Below are 19,015 nucleotides of genomic sequence, written 5' to 3'. Positions count from 1 at the left end.
ATATAGTTCACAGGCTAGCAAGGTAATGCTCAAAATCATTCAAGCTAGGCTTCAACAGTATGTGAACTGAGAACTTCGAGATTACACAACTGGATTTGGAAAAGGCGGAGGAACCAGAGATTAAATTGCCAACATCTGGTGGATCACAGAAAAACTAGATAATTCCAGAAAAACAACTATTTCTGCTTCATTGACTATGCTAAAAACTTTCACTGTGTGGATCACAACAAACTGTGGAAAATTCTTAAAGATATGGGAATATCAGACCGCTTACTTGCTTCCTGTATGCAGGTCAAGAAGCAACAGTTAGAACCAGACATGGAACAACAGACAGGTTCCAAATTGGGAAAGGAGTATGTCAAGGCTGTATATTGTCACCTTGCTTATTTAACCTATATGCAAAGTACATCATGTGAAATACTGGGCTGGATGAACCACAAGCTGGAATCAAGATTGCAGGGAGAAATAGCAATAACCTCAGATACGCAGATGACACAGCTCTTATGGCAGAAAGTGAAGAGGAACTAAAGAGCCTCTTGATAAAAGTGAAAGAGAGTGAAAAAGTTGGGTTAAAACTCAACATTCAGAAAACTAAGATCATGGCATCCAGTCTCATCACTTCATGGCAAATAGATGGGGAAACAATGGAAACAGTGGCTGGCTTTATTTTTCAGGGCTCCAAAATCACTGCAGATGGTGACTGCAGCCATGAAATTAAAAGACGCTTGTCCCTTGGAAGAAAAGCTATGACAAACCTAGACAGCATACTAAAATTGCCAACAAAGGTCTGTATAGTCAAAGCTATAACTTTTCTCAGTAGTCACATATGGCTGTGAGAGTTGGACCATAAAGAAGGCTAAGCACCAAAGAATTCATGCTTTCCAACTGTGGTGTTGGAGAAGACTCTTGAGAGTCCCTTTGACTGCAAGGAGATCAAACCAGTCAATCGTATGGAAATCAATACTGAATATTCACTGGAAGAACTGATGTTGAAGCTGAAGCTCCAGTAATTTGGCAACATGATATGAACAATGTTGGCTCAATCATCGGAAAAGATCCTGATGCAGGGAAAGATTGAAGGCAGGAGGAGGAGATGTCAGAGGATGAGATGGTTGGATTTCAACACTGACTCAATGGACATGAGTTTTGAGAAAGTTTCAGGAGATGGTGAGAGACAGGAAAACCTGGCATACTGCAGTCCATGGGGTCGCAAAGAGCTGGACATGCCTGAGAGACTGGACAACTATAATAAGTATCCATGAATCACACCATTACACACAAATGGCACTTTTGGCTAAGATTAGTTACTCCCATTTTCTCCTCAAGAATCTTATTTAGCAGGGAAACAAAACATTAATTAAGGCTTTTAATAAATATGTCATTAATAAATGGAACTTTTCAAATAGGTAAATATTAAAAGGAAAGTAAGGAAAAATTTTTTTCATTTGACTTTAGAGAATACTCTCATTAAAGTCACCATTTTTCTTTTATTCTTGCACTTACAGGCTTATATTCTTGACTGGGATAAATCTTTACCCAGAAAATTAATGAAACATAAAGATATAATGTTTTATCTATTTTTTTCTCTCAAGTTAAAAAATACATTTTAATTAATTTTAAAAGGATTTAAATCTATAAAATAATTTAAATATATTCTATAATATACAGAAATGGTTTTCAATTTTTTAACATAATTTTAATATTTTGTTCTGATATAATTTCACAATTGAAACCAAATAAAATTAATTTTATGAATAATCAAAAGAAAACAATGTTACATATGAATTAACTAAGCATCAGCCCTGATATACAATTTTTATTTTCATACTTCTTGTATAACGTGAAAGAAATCTCTCCAACTCAGTCAGCAACAATTTTTATAGCTGGCATCTTCACTGCATAATTTGAGGATTTGGGGAATGCTTGAGTGACAGTGAATGGGCTTGCTATATCTCCATCTAAAAATTAACATTCTAATTGAAAATTAAATGTTATTACTTCCAATCATTAAATGATCATCATTTAAAACTTAATTGGCTCACATTTCTAAAACAAGTATTTTCAATGGATTTTGTTGGGATACAAAATTCCAAATGATAGAATTTTTGTGAATACAATGATGGACTTCAATCTCAAAAACACTAAACAAGTCAGTAATAACTGTGTTGAAATCATTATTTTCTGGTATATTTCATGGCTTCTATAAACAGTGACAATGCTGTCTTTGTTCATTTGGCCATCCTTCAAACCTGTCACTGAAGTTTCTATTTGAGTCCTTATCCCTTTCTATTAGATTCCAGGGAGGAAGTTTTTAAATTCATTTTAAAGTCTTGTCTCTTAATCTTAGTAAGGCATGTCCAGTCTAGACAAATCCTTGGCAGACATCTCCATAGTATTATACACAGTTAGTTGAGGGAAAATATATTTTGAATACTTATTAATATTTGGCATCTGTGAAAGATTTCAGTGCATTATTATCTAGGACACAGTGCCTGATACTGTTGTACAAGAAACACCAATGACTAGCAAACATTGAGGACCCCATTCTGAATGGGGAATGGCAGCTTTTCATACTATTCTTTTTTATGCTTTCTACAGGTATGATTCCTATCTTTAAATATTATCTTAGGATGCATAGTGAAGGACATTATCTTTCTGATACCTTTTATTATCTTAAAAGTTATGTCTAAAGTGTTTATGGGTATTAGTCTATGGTTACTTTTTTCTAAATATTTACCTAACTGGAAGTGTTTACCATGATTTTCTAATTTTAAATGTCTACAACCTTTGTATATCACTGTATCTTTGTATATCACTGTATCTTTCCACAGACATTTAAACTATTGGAACTGTACTAACATTAGAGAATGTTTGTTTTTAAGGTTAGTGTATAACTCATAACTTTTCTCACTTTTTTTTTTCAGATTGCACAATTAACTTATCATTACATAATCTTATATATATAATATGTACATATATAGTATATGTCAACACAGTATTATAATTGTCCTTTAATTAAAAATTAAAATATTACAGAATTCTTCAAAAGAACAAAATCAGTAGACTAGCACAAATATAACCAAGCACAATTAAAATAGTAAATAAGTGTTAAACACCACAAAAATAGGCAGGCAAAACAGTAGAACAAAATTAAAAATAGAGATTAATTAAAATAGATACAAAAATTAAAGATATAATTAAGGCAACATCTCAAATCACTAGTTTTTTATGAAAGAAAACAGCTAAAACAATAATTCATATGACTTCTCTGAACATACCACATGAGACTTTCAAATGCAATATAATTTTGAATAAGTCACCATCTCTTTAGTATTGCACCCATTTCTGTTTTCCTCTCTTTCCTTCCTCACTCCCTTCTGTCCACTTCTACTTTACTGAAACTACACCCCTTCCCTTAATAAAGTGTTAGCACATTATATTATTCTCTTGGGTTATATTTTCCAGGTAATCTAGGAAATAAAAATATTTCTTTCATTAATTTTATATATAGGAAATATTTTGCCTTTTAAAAATAATTTTAGCATAGAGATATTTAAATTTTATACTATCAATTTATCACATAAAAGATTTTCTCTAAGAAATATTATTTGGAATCTATTTTTTAATGTATCAAATGTCATCTTTAACAATTATGAATAAATATTGTGGTTTCTGCCTTTGGATTAAACTAATATGTTTTCTAATACTGAAGCCTATTTTCAGTGCCTTTAATGAGATCACCTTGGTTTTGATATTTTATTCTCTTAATATACTAGTGGATTGTACTTGCTAAAATTTTATTCTAGGAGTTGTTACTAGTATTTATATTAGAAATTAACTTTTGTATATATGTCAGTTTTTATTATTAATGATATCCTGAATTTACATAAAAATAAAGCATCCCTTCTGCATTCTGATGAAGGATCTGAATAGAAATGGAATTATGTTTTTCTTGAGGTTTTGATAGAATAATTATGTAAACACATGAGTCTGGTACAAAGCCTTGGGCAGAATATCCTTGATTCCATTCTTAAATACTTTGTACAAATGTCTTAGATGTTTATTATAATTGGTAAATTTTTATTTCTTTGTATTCAGTGTTGCTTTACTTATAATCTATTTTAGTTTCCCCTCATTTACTACTTGTCTGGAGAAGCCAAATATATCACTGGCTTTTGGAAAATCCCTGAATAATAAACATATGGCCAATCCTAAGGGGGGCAGATAATAACCAAAAACTCACTCTTTTGGACAAGAAATTGTACAAGCACCCCTCATCAGCCACTACCCCACTTTCCTTTTTCAAAAATGCATAGGACGTGAGTGTATCCACTTGGTTGCAGAACTAATGCCATCTGCTTGACTTATGCGTATGGCTCTTTACTGATTCCACACTTGGATACTTACTTTTTTTTTTTTTTCCATCTCTCAAACTTATAATTTGAGACTTTAGTTTGCACTTAGATAAAGGAGAATTTCAGTATTTGTAAGTATATGCTGTTTGAGCTTACAGAATTGAGGTAAAGACACTCTGCATTGAAGTTTGCCACCAAAGTCATGGCCAGTTAATTGTTACTCTGTTCAGCTGGCTTTGACTTCTATACTTCTGCATATGTTTTCACATATGCTGCATATGTGAGCATAGGTAGCTCACAAGGAAGAATGAATGGTTGAGAGCAGGATTAGGGTATATGGCAGTCTCTTGATACATACCCACTCCAGTATTCTTGGGTTTCCCTTGTGGCTCAGCTGGTAAAGAATCTGTCTGCAATGCGGGAGACCTGAGTTTGATCCCTGGGTTGGGAAGATGCCCTGGAGAAGGAAAAGGTTACCCACTCCAGTATTTTGGCCTGGAGAATTCCATGGACTGTATAGTCCATGGGGTCGCAAAGAGTTGGATGTGACTGAGCAACTTTCACTTTTACTTTGATACATAATAATGCCAACTCATTCTTATCAGTATTTCTAATTTTGTAGTACCTGTTATTAAGTCACCTTATATACTGAATCATTCTACTTTCTCCATAATGTGAAATTTGCTATTGCATATGAAGATACCCTGTTTTCCCTTCTTTGCTAGTATTCTGTATCTTTAGACCAGCTACATAAGATGGATCAATTCTTTAAATCCTTTCAGGTACTCAAGACAAGCATATGGTTTACTCTTTCGCTGTTTATTTATTTTGCTTTTTATTTTGTTCTGAAATACATAATGGAAAAGAAGAAGGCAAAACTACACAGACATGCTACTGGCATACTGCAATGAACCATAGGTTAAAATGAAACTCTTACACATTTTTTAGACACAGCTTGACTTGTATATTTTAAGACTCCTTCAGTTGGAGAAAGAAATTCTATCATTGGAGTTGACAGAGACATTTGTAGAACAGCAGTGAGAAACAGTTGTTTCTAGGCAATTATTTTATGAAGGGAAAAAAGAAATAATTAAGTCCAAGTTGGAACCTACTTATTTGGTTTAGCGTTTCATAGCCATATCTAACGGAGAAGGCACTGGCACCCCACTCCAGTACTCTTGCCTGGAGAATCCCATGGACGGGGGAGCCTGGTGGGCTGTCATCTCTGGGGTCACACAGAGTCGGACACGACTGAAGTGTTGTGTCTGACTCTGTGCAACCCCATAGAGGGCAGCCCACCAGGCTCTGTCGTCCCTGGGATTCTCCAGGCAAGAACACTGGAGTGGGGTGCCATTTCCTTCTCCAATGCGTGAAAGTGAAAAGTCAAAGTGAAGTCGCTCAGTCATGTCCTACCCTCAGCGACCCCATGGACTGCAGCCTACCAGGCTCCTCTGTCCATGGGATTTTCCAGGCAAGAATACTGGAGTGGGGTGCCATTGCCTTCTCCGTTAGCAGCAGCAGCAGCAGCTATATCTAAAACTAGCAGTTTTCAAAATATCTTACTGAGGTAATTAATATTTTTTGTTCATAATTATATATTCTAAAAGAAGGTTTAAAATATGATTTAAAAATATCATCTATATTTCAAGTGAGTTTCCTTTGACAATGGCAGGCATTGATTTTGCTCTATTTCTTAAAAAACTTAATGACATTAGAAAATATTTTTTATGATGAAAGATGGTATGGGGAGGGAGGTGGGAGGGGTGTTCAGGATTGGGAACGTGTGTACACCCGTGGCAGATTCATGTTGATGTATGGCAAAACCAATACAATATTGTAAAGTAATTAGCCTCTAATTAAAATAAATAAATTAAAAAAATTAAAATAAAAAAGATATGGCTCATAACCCTACCATCTGGTAATCAGTTAATATTTAAAAGGCCAGAAAATTTATTTATATATATTATATATATAATATATATATATATAATGCATAGCTTAAAAAGTGTTTAACATTTGGTTGCCACATGCATGGATTCTCTTTGATTTGTTTTAGTATATCTCTATGGTAAAGTTCTCTTTTATTTGTGTATTTTTTTTCTAATTTCATTAAATTGTCTTTTTCTGTTTTCTTATGGTTTATAGCTCTAAACTTCCTTAAAAGATTTTAGGGAACTTTTTAGTCTTGCCCCTGTTCCCTGCCCCATCCCCTTCTCTCACTTCTTCTCCAAGTGGTGATAAAGGAGAGGCAGAGTTAGAGCAGCCATGCTCGCTGTAATGAATGATTCTCCCACCTTGAGGGTAGGACTCCATGTGAGCCTCTGCCCATGTGAGAGGTGGGACCCCCCAGCCAAGTGTCCAGAACCAGCAGCCCCCACCAGGTCCTTAGAGGAGGAGGAGGGAGAGGAGGAGAGGACTGGTCTGTCACCCATTCCATTTTTCTCTTTTATCTTACTGTTGCCACAGTAACACTAGAATTGGCAACATGGCAGAATTCTCTCTGCCCCAGTATGAGGTGGGTTCTTGGGACTGCCATTCAGCCAACACAACTCCTGTGGCTTCCATGGACTCTCCTTAATTCTGTAAGGACTGGAGAGCTGTGGAGGCCCAGCTTGCTGAACTGGTAGGGCCATCTCCCAGAATCCCCACCCCAGGAGTCTGTACACAGATTGAAGAGTGGAACTATGGGGGCCCACTGTGTCAGTCCCAATGATCCAGACCTAGAGAGAACAGTAGGTCTACCCAGGCTGTGGAGTGGGATGGGGGTGATAAAAGGACAGAGCAGTAAGATGGCCAGTAAAACCAAAGCCAACCCTGAAGGTGATGGCCCAGGGCCACCTTCTGGCCAAAGGGGTGACTGGTGTTCACTATTAGATCCTGTGCTGTGTGCTAAGTCATTTCGGGTGTTGTCCGACTCTTTGCAACTCCATGGACTGTAGCCCGCCAGGCTCCTCTGTCCATGGGATTCTCCAGGTAAGAATACTGGAGTAGCCCTTCTCCAGGGTATCATTCTGACCCAGGGATCGAACCCACATCTGTTATGTCTCCTGCAATGGCAGGCGGGTGCTTTACCACTTCTGCCAGCTGTGAAGCCCTGACATGGATGTAAAACTTGGCCAGGTGACTCTGTGAAACCCCTGCATTGCCCCAGGATAGCTTTCCAAGAGCTTCAACTTTAATACCATGCATGATGGCAGCTCAAAACAGAGACTTACGTGATGAAAATGTGAGAGCCTCAGTAGACTCACTATTTCAGGGTTTCAATGGCATGGTATTTGTTTATGGCCAGATAAGCACTGGCAGGACATACCACACAGGGGGCCTAGATAGAATCCAGGTGACAAGGTCATCCCTAGTACCTCTGAGCACTTCCTCTATTTCTTGCATCCCTACTCTCAGCAGTGCCTGGTCCAGTCCTCCCACCTGGAGATATACCTAGAAGAGATTTGAGACCTGCTCTCCAAGGAGTCCAGCAGGAACCTAGAGCTAATGGAGAATGCTGAGGCATCTACATCAAGGATCTCTCCTCCTTTGTAACTAAGAATGTCAAGGAGATTCATGATGAACCTATGAGAGCAGACTCAGGTCATGGGCAACACACACATGGATGAAATCAGCTCTTGCTCCCACTCTACTTCCTCACAACCGTGGGGTACAGTGGCTGTGATGTCCAGGACCACAGCTGTTTGGAAAAACTCAACCTTGTTGAACCTGGCCAGGAGCAAGAGATAGAACAAAGCACATCTCTACTTAACTGAAGGGACAGCCACACAGTCCATGGGTAGTGATGACACTGGAGATGGTGGAAGAGAACAGCACAAGGAAGCTTCCAAAATAAACCTCTCTCTGTCTTCCCTGGGCAATGTAATCACTGTCCTGGTGGGCAACAGGAGCACCCACATCCCCTATTAGGACACCAAGCTGATTTGGCTGCTCTAGAACTCTCCTGGGGGCAAAGATAAGATCATCATAGTGGCCACACAGGTGCCAGTTTCTTACTGGCTACAAAAAGAGCCTCTCCAACCACCACTTTGCCAACAAAGACAAGGAAATCAAGAACAACCCCTGAGTGCATGAGGACCCCAAGGACACATTGCTGTATGAATTCCAGGAGATCACCTACCTGAAGTCTCATCTGGAGAAGAAGGAGATGCTGGAAAACTGGCTATGGAGGAAGAGCAGCAGCATAAAGAACACTAACATAAAAAGTAGCAGTATAGAAAGCACTATGTCAGCCCTCGGAGAAAGCAATGGCACCCCACTCCAGTACTCTTGCCTGGAAAATCCATGGACAGAGGAGCCTGGTAGGCTGCAGTCCATGGGGTCGCTAAGAGTCAGACACGACTGAGCGACTTCACTTTCACTTTTCTTTTTCATGATTGGAGAAGGAAATGGCAACCCACTCCAGTGTTCTTGCCTGGAGAATCCCAGGGACGCTGGAACCTGGTGGGCTGCCATCTATGGGGTCGCACAGAGTCGGACACGACTGAAGCGACTTAGCATAGCATAGCATAGCATAGCATAGCACGTCAGCCCTGGTAGGTTACCAGGAAGGGCCAGTAATCAAAGTCTGGGAGGCCAAAGAGGCAGATAACAACATCAACCACCACCGCCCCACCTGCCCCAGCCTCCTGGAGCTAGCCTTGGATGAAAATATGTTTAATTACCTTCAGGTGTAGAAGCAGTGGCTCATGGAAGAGAAGGTGACCAGCCAGGATGACTGCAGTCTTATGAGTGAGAACAGGCAGAAGCTGCTAGGGATGAAGGAGAGGACACTGCAAGACCTATGGCAGGAGCAGAAGGCCATGGAACCGCTTGCAGTCAAGTACAAGACCATGGAGAGTGAGCTTCTCCATTGAGGCAAGAACATCAAGAATCACACCAAAGAGAAGTAGAAGACATTGAAACTGAAGAGTGATGAGACTGCAGAGCAGAAATACCATGAACAGGAAATACAGCAGGAGGTGATGATCTGAGATGAGGAGGCAATGTAGTTTCAGGCTATATACACATCCATGCAGCAGGACATAGAAGTCAAACCCAGGAAACTCATGAAGTTCCAAGTCAAACAGCAGGTTGTGAAGGCAGAGACCTGGGGCCAGCATGATGAGTATATCCACATGTAGCAGAACCTGAAGAAGGCAAAGAATGAGGAGACCTAGGAACTCAGGTTAAAGTATGTAATCACTGAGAGCTTCATCCCACTTGAGGAGAACAAGATTATAAACCTGCTTTTCCTGGACTATGAAGAAAAGCAATAGAAGGGCCAGCCAGTTGTGCCAGGTGGATTTAATAACAGCCAAAAGAAGCATCCCATGTTTGCAGTGGGCTACACGAGGTCTATCAGCCAGTACTCTTGGAGTGCCTTGCCACCCCAGCTACATGGCTGAAAGTATGGGTTGACCTTTTTGGAGCTGGATATATCCCCTCCAGCTGTGTTTATGTTGGAATTCTCTCATGGTCAAGAACAAGACCCCCCATGCACTACATATGGAAAGGCTCATGCAGTTAAGACAGATTTCTGGAAAGAACATCTACCTGTAAAGTCTGAAAGTCCAGATCCTGGTCCCAGAGTCCTCAGTGGCCTCCAGGTGCCAGCATACATACCCCAGTGGCCTTTTCTATGCTGCACACCATGACAATTGTGGACCAAAATGACAATCTTCAGTCAGGCTACCCATCTGACAGACTCCTGGGATGATGCAGCTAAGCCTAGGGAATCTGTCCTGAAAGCACAACTGGCAGTGACCACGTCTCCTCCGAGCTGACTGATCCATTGACCAGCAGGCCAGACACTAAGTTCTACCTGCAGGGGTCTGCCGGCTTTGCCCTCAGTGTGCTCTTGAAACAAAAGGAAACTCCAGAATCTTAAGTTCAGAGTGTTAGGTAGTTAGAATAGGGAAAAGGAGTCCAAAATGGTGGTGGCTAACAGACAAAGAAGGGAAAAGCCTCTGAAAATAGAACAAAGGAAGGTCCGAAGACTGGAATGAGGACCTCTGGTAAAACAAACAGCACTCCTGGCTAGTCCAGTTTACAAAGGGTAGGCCCAGTGGGAGGAGAAAAAGCATATATAAAGAGGAGCCAAAATTGTGCCGGAGCCTCTCTTCTCTTTGTGTCTTTTGGGTTGGCATGCCCTCACACCTCAAGGATGTATTTTCCTTTACCTTCTAAATAAAACTGAGCTGTAACACAGAGCTGTAACACTGCTCTGTCACTTTAAATTTTTGTTGCCAAGAGACAGAACAGAACCAAGGAAATTACACACTCTCCTGAGTAAGATGGGGGCAAGGGTGGAGTGGAGGTGAGGGTGGTCTCCTTATTGACCTCTGACTTCTGGTACATGTCCATCCCTGAGATAACAGGGTTCAACACGGCTGACTCTCACCTTCGTGGATATGCCTGCTGTGCTATTTGTGTATGGAGTTTTTGTGGTTGTTGCTGTTTTGCAAGTTTACTTTGACACCTAGGGTGTAGATAATGGTTTCCTTGTTGTTGACTTCATAAAGTTCTCTTTCCTCTAGATAAGAATTCCCTAGAGAAAGGGAGCACACCTGTTCAAGGCTGCAACAAGCGGGGAGGGGCCTCCAACCTCGGGCCCACGGGATAAGGGGCAGGGACCACGCAGTTTGAAGAGGCTGGCAGGGCTGGGTTACCACAAGAAAACAGGCCAGCGGCCTGGCAGCCAGAGAGAATGATGCTCTCAGCAAGCTGGAAGTGCTGACGGTGGGGCTGCTGGCGTGGGAGCGGCTGCAGCAACAGAGAGAGTGGATGCGGGTTCTCCCCCACCCCAGGGTGCAGCGGCTGGCTGGCTGGCTTGCTCAGGTGGTACTTGCCCACCGCTCTGAGGAGCTACCCGCAGGTGGGCCTCGCAATTTCCTGCGCATGCCCAGTGAGGCGGGGCCGCGCCAACTCTCTTGATGCACAAACTTCTGGAACCCCTGCCGTCTGCAAAGGTTCCCATACGTGGTGAGGTCTCAGCCCCCAAATTTTCTCACAGCCTGCATAATAGCACTTGGGCTTCTTTGAGGAACCGAGGTCAGCACTACTTCGGCCCTGTCAGTAGCCTTCTTTGAGGTCAGGCTTGCTCTAGCCTGGTTTCTTGCTCAGGCTCCAGTTCCACAGGGGCTGGAGATCAGGCTTGTTTCTCGCGGGGCTCGCTGGAGGGGGCGGTTGGGGTGGCTGCATTGCCTCCCAGGGGCGGGTGGTGGAGGGTGGTGGAGTGCAGAGGCAGGGGTTCCTTCTACAGGCCTCCAATTTGCAGTCTGCAAGGGCATGCGGCTGCGCTTGCTGATTGAAGTCCTCTGGGACCCCTGCTACTGGAAAGTGGAAAGCCCTGCCCTTGCCTTCTTGCCGCAGGGCAGTGTGATGGGTCAGCAGCTGCCTGGGCCCTTCTGACCATGTGCAATCAAGTACCCGAGCAAGGAACAAGAAAGAAACAGAACCAACTTCTAGTTATAAAATAAGTAAATAATAGGGATGTGACACTACAACACGGAGACTAGTTAATACTTTTTGTATGCTTAAAGCTGCTACGAGTGTGGATCTTCTCACCACAAGAGAAAAACCCAGCTATTTTTAATTCTTTATCAGGATGTTTTGGGAATTGATTACTAGAAGATTGCTGCGATCCCTGGTTGGAGTCATGTTTCCATGATTTTTAATTTTTTTTCCTTAAAGTTCTTGCAGCTGCTGTCCTTCCATTAGAAGTAGCAGGCACTTTCTCCAGTCTTTACTGGCTGACTTTAGGGAAAAAAATACCTTCCCACTGCTGTACTGGGGATTCTGAGGCTTCCTCAGTCTCTCTGTGGTTACACCTGGGTCATACTTCTTGCTTCTTCTTTTGGCAAAAATTTTAAGCTTCTTTCCATCTTGCAGCTCACCAGGTGGGTTGCTGACAGCTTCCCTTTGACTTTTCCAGTGGTGACTCTAAAGCTCAGATTTGTGGTTGCTTCCTGGTCTGCAGATTGTGGCTGATTGTATGCAATGCTTACTAGCCATCTGCCAAAGCTTATTCTTCCTGCCATTAAGAGTATGTACAGGGAACTGGCCACACCGTTAGAGGGTGTGTGGGTGAGTTGCACAGAGCACTGGGGGTGCCCATGGGCAAGTTGGGAAGAATCACAGTTAAGCCTTCTCCAGTGGCTCTTGGATGGGCTTCCTGATGGTGCACAAGAAGCATTTAACAATTTCTAGATCCACATCCCTTCAGTGCCCTCTGCCACTCTCCCAGCATCTTCCCTGCCCCAAGTAGTACAGCTCATGACTCAGTTCTCTGGATGAGGTGAAAAAGAAATGATCATCTTGGACTGCATCTCACTTGCCTGGGGAATCTTGAGTACTCATTCTCATGCTTTCACTTTCCCCAAGTGAGAAATCATGGTCCAGGGTGGTCTCCTTTAGCACTAATGTGTGCTGCCTTGGGGGAGGGGTTGTGCAGGTAAAGTCAAACTGTCCTTCTTTCCCTTTCCAATGCATCCAAATTCATACGTATGTATTTTTTAACCTCCAACAGTTTGATGGAACTACTCAACTGGATTCCTGGACTTCTGCAAAGGCTCTCTCATCCATGGGTCTAACTGTTCTCTGGGGGGGCATGCTGAAGAGCAGGAGCCAGTTAACAAGGCATTGCAGGTTCTACCACCAGGACCAAGGTGTGTATGCATAGTACCTGAAGCACTTTACGATGGTTGATATGGACTGGGTCCCAGTGACACTGATGTTCTGAACAAACAGAAAACCCAGCACATTCTGGATGTCCTGATTTGATTTGTGATTGGTTGAACTTTGAATCATAGGAGTATGATATTCTCATAACTGCTGAAATTAATATTCCATGGATCCTTAAAATCAAAAGAAAACCAAGTTCAGTGTTATTTTTCTGTATAGCAATCCTATTAGTAATTACTTATAAATAGACTAGATTATCTAAAGTTAAAAGAAGGATACCTGATATTGCTTTTGTGTTTCTTGCCTTTATTACCCTTTGTGGTGCCATACGGACTTGAGTAAAATTGGTAAATATTTTCTGTAGACTCCCACTGTCATTGATTCAATGATCTATTAATATTTACTCAGTGTTTATTACTTTTAGTGAGTTTTCAATAGAATATCATGTTTAATGTAATTCAAAATATTGAATATATTCTTTTTGACTTTTCAAAAAGAAATAGGTTTATTATCATTTTTTAAAGTTTTATTGGAGTATATTTAATTTACAATGTTGTGTTAGTTTCAGGTGTCCAGCAAAGTGATTCAGTTATATGTATACTCATTCTTTTTCAGATTCTTTTCTCATGCAGGTTATTGCAAAATATTGAGTTGAGTTGAGTTCCTTGAGCTATACAGTAGATCCTTGTCGGTAATCTATCTTATGTATGTGCTAAGTCGCTTCAATCTTGTCTGACTCTGTGATACTATGGATTGTAGCCCTCCAGGCTCTTCTGTGCATGGGATTTTCCAGGCAAGAATACAGGAGTTGGTTGCTATTTCCTTCTCCAATCTTATATATAGTGGTGTGTATATGTTAATCCCAGTCTCCTGATTTATCCCTCCTCGCCACATTTCCCCTTTGGTAACCATAAGTTTGTTTTCAATATCTGTAAGTCTGTTGAAGTTTTGTAAATAAGTTCATTTGTACCATTTTTTTTTAAAATTAGATTCCACAAATGAGTGAATTCATATGATGTTTGTTTTTCTCTGTTTGACTTACTTCGTATGATAATTTCCATGTCCATGCATGTTGCCGCAAATGGCATTATATCATTCTTTTTATAACTAATATTCCATTGTATATATGTACCACATCTTTATCCATTTCTCTCTTAATGGGGATTTAGTCTGCTTCCTTTTCTTGGCTATTGTAAATAGTGCTGCTATGAACATTGAGGTGCATGTAAAATTTTGAAATTATGGTTTTCTTCTGATATATACCCAGGAGTGGTGTTGCTGGATTATATGATAGTCCTATTTTTAGTTTTTTAAGGAACCTCCATACTGTTCTCCGTAGTGGTTGTACCAATTTACATTCCCCCCAAGAGGGTAGAACCGTTCCCTTTCCATCACACCCTCTCCAATAAGCCCCTTTATTGTTTGTAGACTTTTTGATGACAGCCATTCTGACTGGTGTGAGGTGATAACTCATTGTAGTTTTGATTTTCATTTCTCTGATAAATTAGTGATGTCAAGCAGTTTTTTGTGTTCCTGTTGGCCATCTGTATGTCTTCTTTGGAGAAATGTCTACTTAGGTCTTCAGCCCATTTTTTTTAATGTTTTATTTTTTTGATACAGAACTGCATGAACTGTTTGTATATTTTAGAGATTAATCCCTTGTCAGACGTTTCATTTGAAGATATGTTTTCCTATTCTATGGATTGTCTTTTTTTTTTTTTTTTTTATGGTTTCCTTTGCTGTGCAGAAGCTTGTAAGTTTAATTAGGTCCCATATGTTAATTTCTGGTATTATTTCCATTACTCTAAGAGGTAGGTAAAAAAAAAAGATGTTGCTGTGATTTATGTCAAAGAGTGCTCTGTGTTTTCCTCTGTGATTTTTATAGTGTCCAGCCATACTTTTAGGTCTTTGATTCATTTTGAGTTCATTTTTGTGTATAGTGTTAGAGAATGTTCTAATTTCATTCTTCTATATGTTGCTGTCCAGTTGTTCCAGCACCAGTTATTGAAGAGACTGTCTTTTCTCCACTGTGTATTCTTTCTTCTTTTGTCACAGATTGGGTGACCATAGGTGTGTGGGTTTATCTCTGGACTTTGTATCCTATTCCATTGATCTATATTTTTGTTGTTGTTTTTGCACCAGTATCATACTGTTTTATTAAGGTAACTTTTTAGTATAGTCTGAAGTCAGGGAGCCCGGCTCCTCCAGTTCCATTTTTATTTCTCAAGATTGCTTTGGCTATTTGGGATCTTTTGTTTTTCCATACAAATTAAAAAAAAAAAAATGTTCTAGTCCTGTGAAAAATCCCATTGGTAATTTGATAGGGCTTGCATTGAATCTGTATTGCTTTGGGTAGTCTAACCATTTTCACAGTACGGAGTTACTGCTTTGTGCTGGATCTTAGTGTCTGTAATTTTATGTGTGCCCTCTAGAGGTGGAGCCTCTGTTTCCCCCAGTCCTTGAACCTTCTGCACTCAAGCCCCACTGGCTTTCAAAATATGGGTGTTCCTCCTCCTGATTCCAGACCCTCAGGTGAGCCTGATAGGGTTCAGAATTCTCACTCTTGTGGGAGAACTTCTATAATTTAATTGTTTTCCAGTTTGAGAGTCACACACCTGGAGGGTGTGGGATTTGATTATGTTGTGACAGCACCCCTCCTACCATCTCATTGTGACTCCTTCATTGTCTTTTGAATGTGAAGTATTCTTTTTTATAAATTCCACTGGGGGTGTGTGTGTTTGTGTGTGTGTGTGTGTGTGATGGTTGTTCAGCAGTTAGTTGTGATTTTGGTGTTTTCTTGAGGGAAGATGAGTTTGAGCTCAAGTCATTTTACTTCATCATCTTTTCTCGAATAGAGGGCCTGCTTTTAGTTTGGGTGCTTGCTGTCTCTTTTCGGTGTGTGCTGGCCATTATCCCCTTAATATGGGGTATGCAGTTAACAGCAGCCCTTGTGCACTCTTGGGATGGTAGGGCAGCACTTGGCACCTGCTTAGGGGTCTCCTAGGCTGCAGCTGCTGTCCATGCATTCCCAGTTTAGTGGGAGCAGTGCTTTTTGCCTGCTCGTGAATCTCATAGTTGCAGCCTATGTTCACCTCTGGAGCCCATAATGTGGTGGCAACTTTGGAGAAGATATTTAACTCTCTTGGGAAATAGAAAAAAAAATATTATGTTGATACCATAAACAGTGGTCACCAACCTTTTTGGTGGCCAGGGGTGACTTCATGGAAGAAAATTTTTCCATGGTTCAGTGGGAAGGATGGTTTCAGGATGATTTAACTGCATTATATTTGTTGTACACTTTATTTCTATTATTTTTACATCAACTCCACTTCAGATCATCTGGCATTAGTTCCCAGAGGTTGAGGAGCCCTGCCATAACATACATTTCCCAAGTGCTTCTTCTAACCAAACAGTGAACTGTTCAAGTATATTCACTGCATGCCTCATTGCAAAGTTGACATATAATATTTAATTCATGAATGAGAGTGAGATATGTCACTTGGAATTCAGTGGTTTTCAAAGCAATCTTCACAGAAGACTCAAAATCCTAAGGCCTCTGCATTAATCTTAATATGAAATGCAAATAACACATTTGAACAGTTGTTCTGCCTTAGGACAAATATTTCTGACCTAATGCTAAAATAGGACTTCAGTATAAAGGCAAGAATGAAGGTTCTTAAATAAACACACAACAATAAATTTCATTGATTTTGCCTATGCTTTAAATATTTATATATACAATTAGGTTGTGATTCAAATGATTAAAATGTATTAGTTCATCTCGTTTCTGCATTTCAGTACATTATGGATACTCTTTGTGTCAACTAATGATTACTTTGCCTCTAGTTAATATGCTGTATTATTTTTGTTGTAAAGTATGTTAAACTGAGTTAATCATATATACATATATTTATATGAAAGTATAGGTATTTTTATAATTCATTAAAATGTTATTAAATTCTGATGTCAAGTAAGTTTGTTTTTCCATTAGTATATACATCAGTTAGGATACTTATAGTGATGACAACACTGAATCTCAGAGTAACTTAAAATCAGTTAATTTCTGTTCAAATTATTGCAGAAATTGCTCTTTTAGCTGACAAAGAGTAATAAAAGCTAACATCCTTCCTCAGCATCCATCTTAATTGCTTCAAATAACTGCTTAATTTATATGTCTCACTATGAGGTTATTATGAATACTCGGGCCAGTCGGTTTCAGGTTCATTTCTGTAGGTTGAGGTAAATTACCTATCAAATGAGTGAGTAGCTTATCTGAAACAAAAAAATGGTTTTCATTATAAGGAAAAAGGATAATGAATTTTCAGAGGTAATAACACTCAGTTTCCATAGCCTGATTCTATAGCCTTATCAACTTCAGCCTACCCTTCAGGGATTTGGCTTCAAACTATACGCATAACCTCTGACAGTCTTGGGAGCTTTGATCTTTTTCAGTCTACTGCTGCTTTCTATACGCAATAATATTTGAGGAAGTCTACCGTAGGTCCCAAGATTGAAAGTCCTTCAATTTCTCCAGTACAGAAAGATCTGAGTGTTTTATTGCCTTGATGAAAACCACCGAACCCTTCATTGCTCTTAGTATAAGTCTTATCATAACTCTTTCTTTTGGTTTATTTTCTTATTCTTATATCTTTCCAGATATATCTTTCAAAAACTCCACATCTAGAGCTCTGTTCTTCAGTAATATTGAATTTTTTAGTTAAAAGTACTATAGTCATATAACTCTATTTCATTTGACTTCTGAAAATGCTCATCCCTCTGTTAGGACCCATCTATGTGCTTCAGTGTCTTCACTAAGCTAACCTATATAGTCACTTGTATGATTTTATCATATATCATTTAATCTGAGAAATGCATTCCTCTGAAATAAAGCTGGCAGCCAATTGGTCAGCTTTTCCAGTTACATTATAAATTTGATCCTGTGCCTTTTTTCCCAACATTATATACATACTTTATAAAATAAAAATAAAACACATATTAGGGCCAAGATATTAAGATGCCCATGAATATGAACACACGCCCAAGTCTGAACTCTGTATACTAAAGTTTAGGGCAAAGGTCTTCATGTTATCATTAGCAAAAGTTATACTATGAAGGCAGTTTTCAAATTCTGGAAACTATGGAACTTTCCTATTTCTCATAGTTCTAGTCAGTGAAATGGTTGCTTTAACTTATAAAATTATGTATATGGATATATATTTTTCTAGGTATGCCAAAATGTAGTGTGACTTTAAACATTAAAGTGACAGAATCAAGATAAGTTCTCCTCCTTATTCTTACAATGCTTCACAATTTTATCTATGTCTGTGTGCTGTTTTTATATCTGCCACAATCCAATATAAGAGTTTGTTCCCACATGTTAATGTCAGTAACTGGATGGCCTCCTGATTTAGAGATAAGCAAATATGCTGACATTTCATGCACTCAGAAGTTAACAAATGTTCCTCAAATTATTGATAGAATCAGTTGTTCACTCTCCCTTGCAAAAATTTTAGAATAGTAAACTGATTCCTCAGCTATGCTCAGTGAAAATGTGTTAGTCACTCAGTTGTGTCTGACTCTTTGTGGCCCCACTGACTGTAGCCAGCCATGCTCCTCTGTCCATTGAATTTTCTAGGCCAGAATACTAGAGTGGGTAGCTGGTCCCTCCTCCAGGGGATCTTCCCAACCCAGGGATCGAACCCAGGTCTCCCACATTGCAGGCAGATTCTTCACTGCTGAGCCACAAGGGAAGCCCTTACCCACAGTCAAAACATAAAACATTGTTCATCTCCCCAGAAAGTTCCTGTGTGTCACTTTTCAGGCAGCCCTTCCCTAATCCCTGATTCAGACAACATCTGCTGTGACTATAGATTAGTTTTGCCTCCTCTAGAATTTTATATACATGATATATTAATTTCTGAAGGCATCTATAAGAAAAATAGCCACAAACTTGGTGGCTTAAAACAGCAGAGCATATTTAATTTATAGTTGCT

General features: G+C 39.8%; 1 long non-coding RNA gene and 1 pseudogene across 1 annotated transcript in view; both read left to right on the top strand.

Annotated features, from left to right (window-relative positions):
- The first annotated feature begins 6,883 nt into the window (after nt 1-6,883).
- LOC132345586 (uncharacterized) overlaps nt 6,884-19,015 on the top strand; it is a 225,194-nt gene continuing 213,062 nt past the window's right edge. The window contains exons 1-2 of the long non-coding RNA XR_009495039.1: nt 6,884-6,978; nt 12,868-13,006. This is a non-coding gene — a long non-coding RNA (uncharacterized lncRNA). The remainder of the gene's footprint in view (nt 6,979-12,867; nt 13,007-19,015) is intronic.
- LOC112447015 (kinesin-like protein KIF3C) lies at nt 7,455-11,273 on the top strand (annotated as a pseudogene).

The sequence above is a fragment of the Bos taurus genome, chromosome 6 (assembly GCF_002263795.3).
Source record: "Bos taurus isolate L1 Dominette 01449 registration number 42190680 breed Hereford chromosome 6, ARS-UCD2.0, whole genome shotgun sequence".
Classification (NCBI taxonomy): domain Eukaryota; kingdom Metazoa; phylum Chordata; class Mammalia; order Artiodactyla; family Bovidae; genus Bos; species Bos taurus.
The sequence above is the reverse complement of the archived record's forward strand: the minus strand, read 5'-3'. Positions and strand labels throughout refer to the sequence as shown.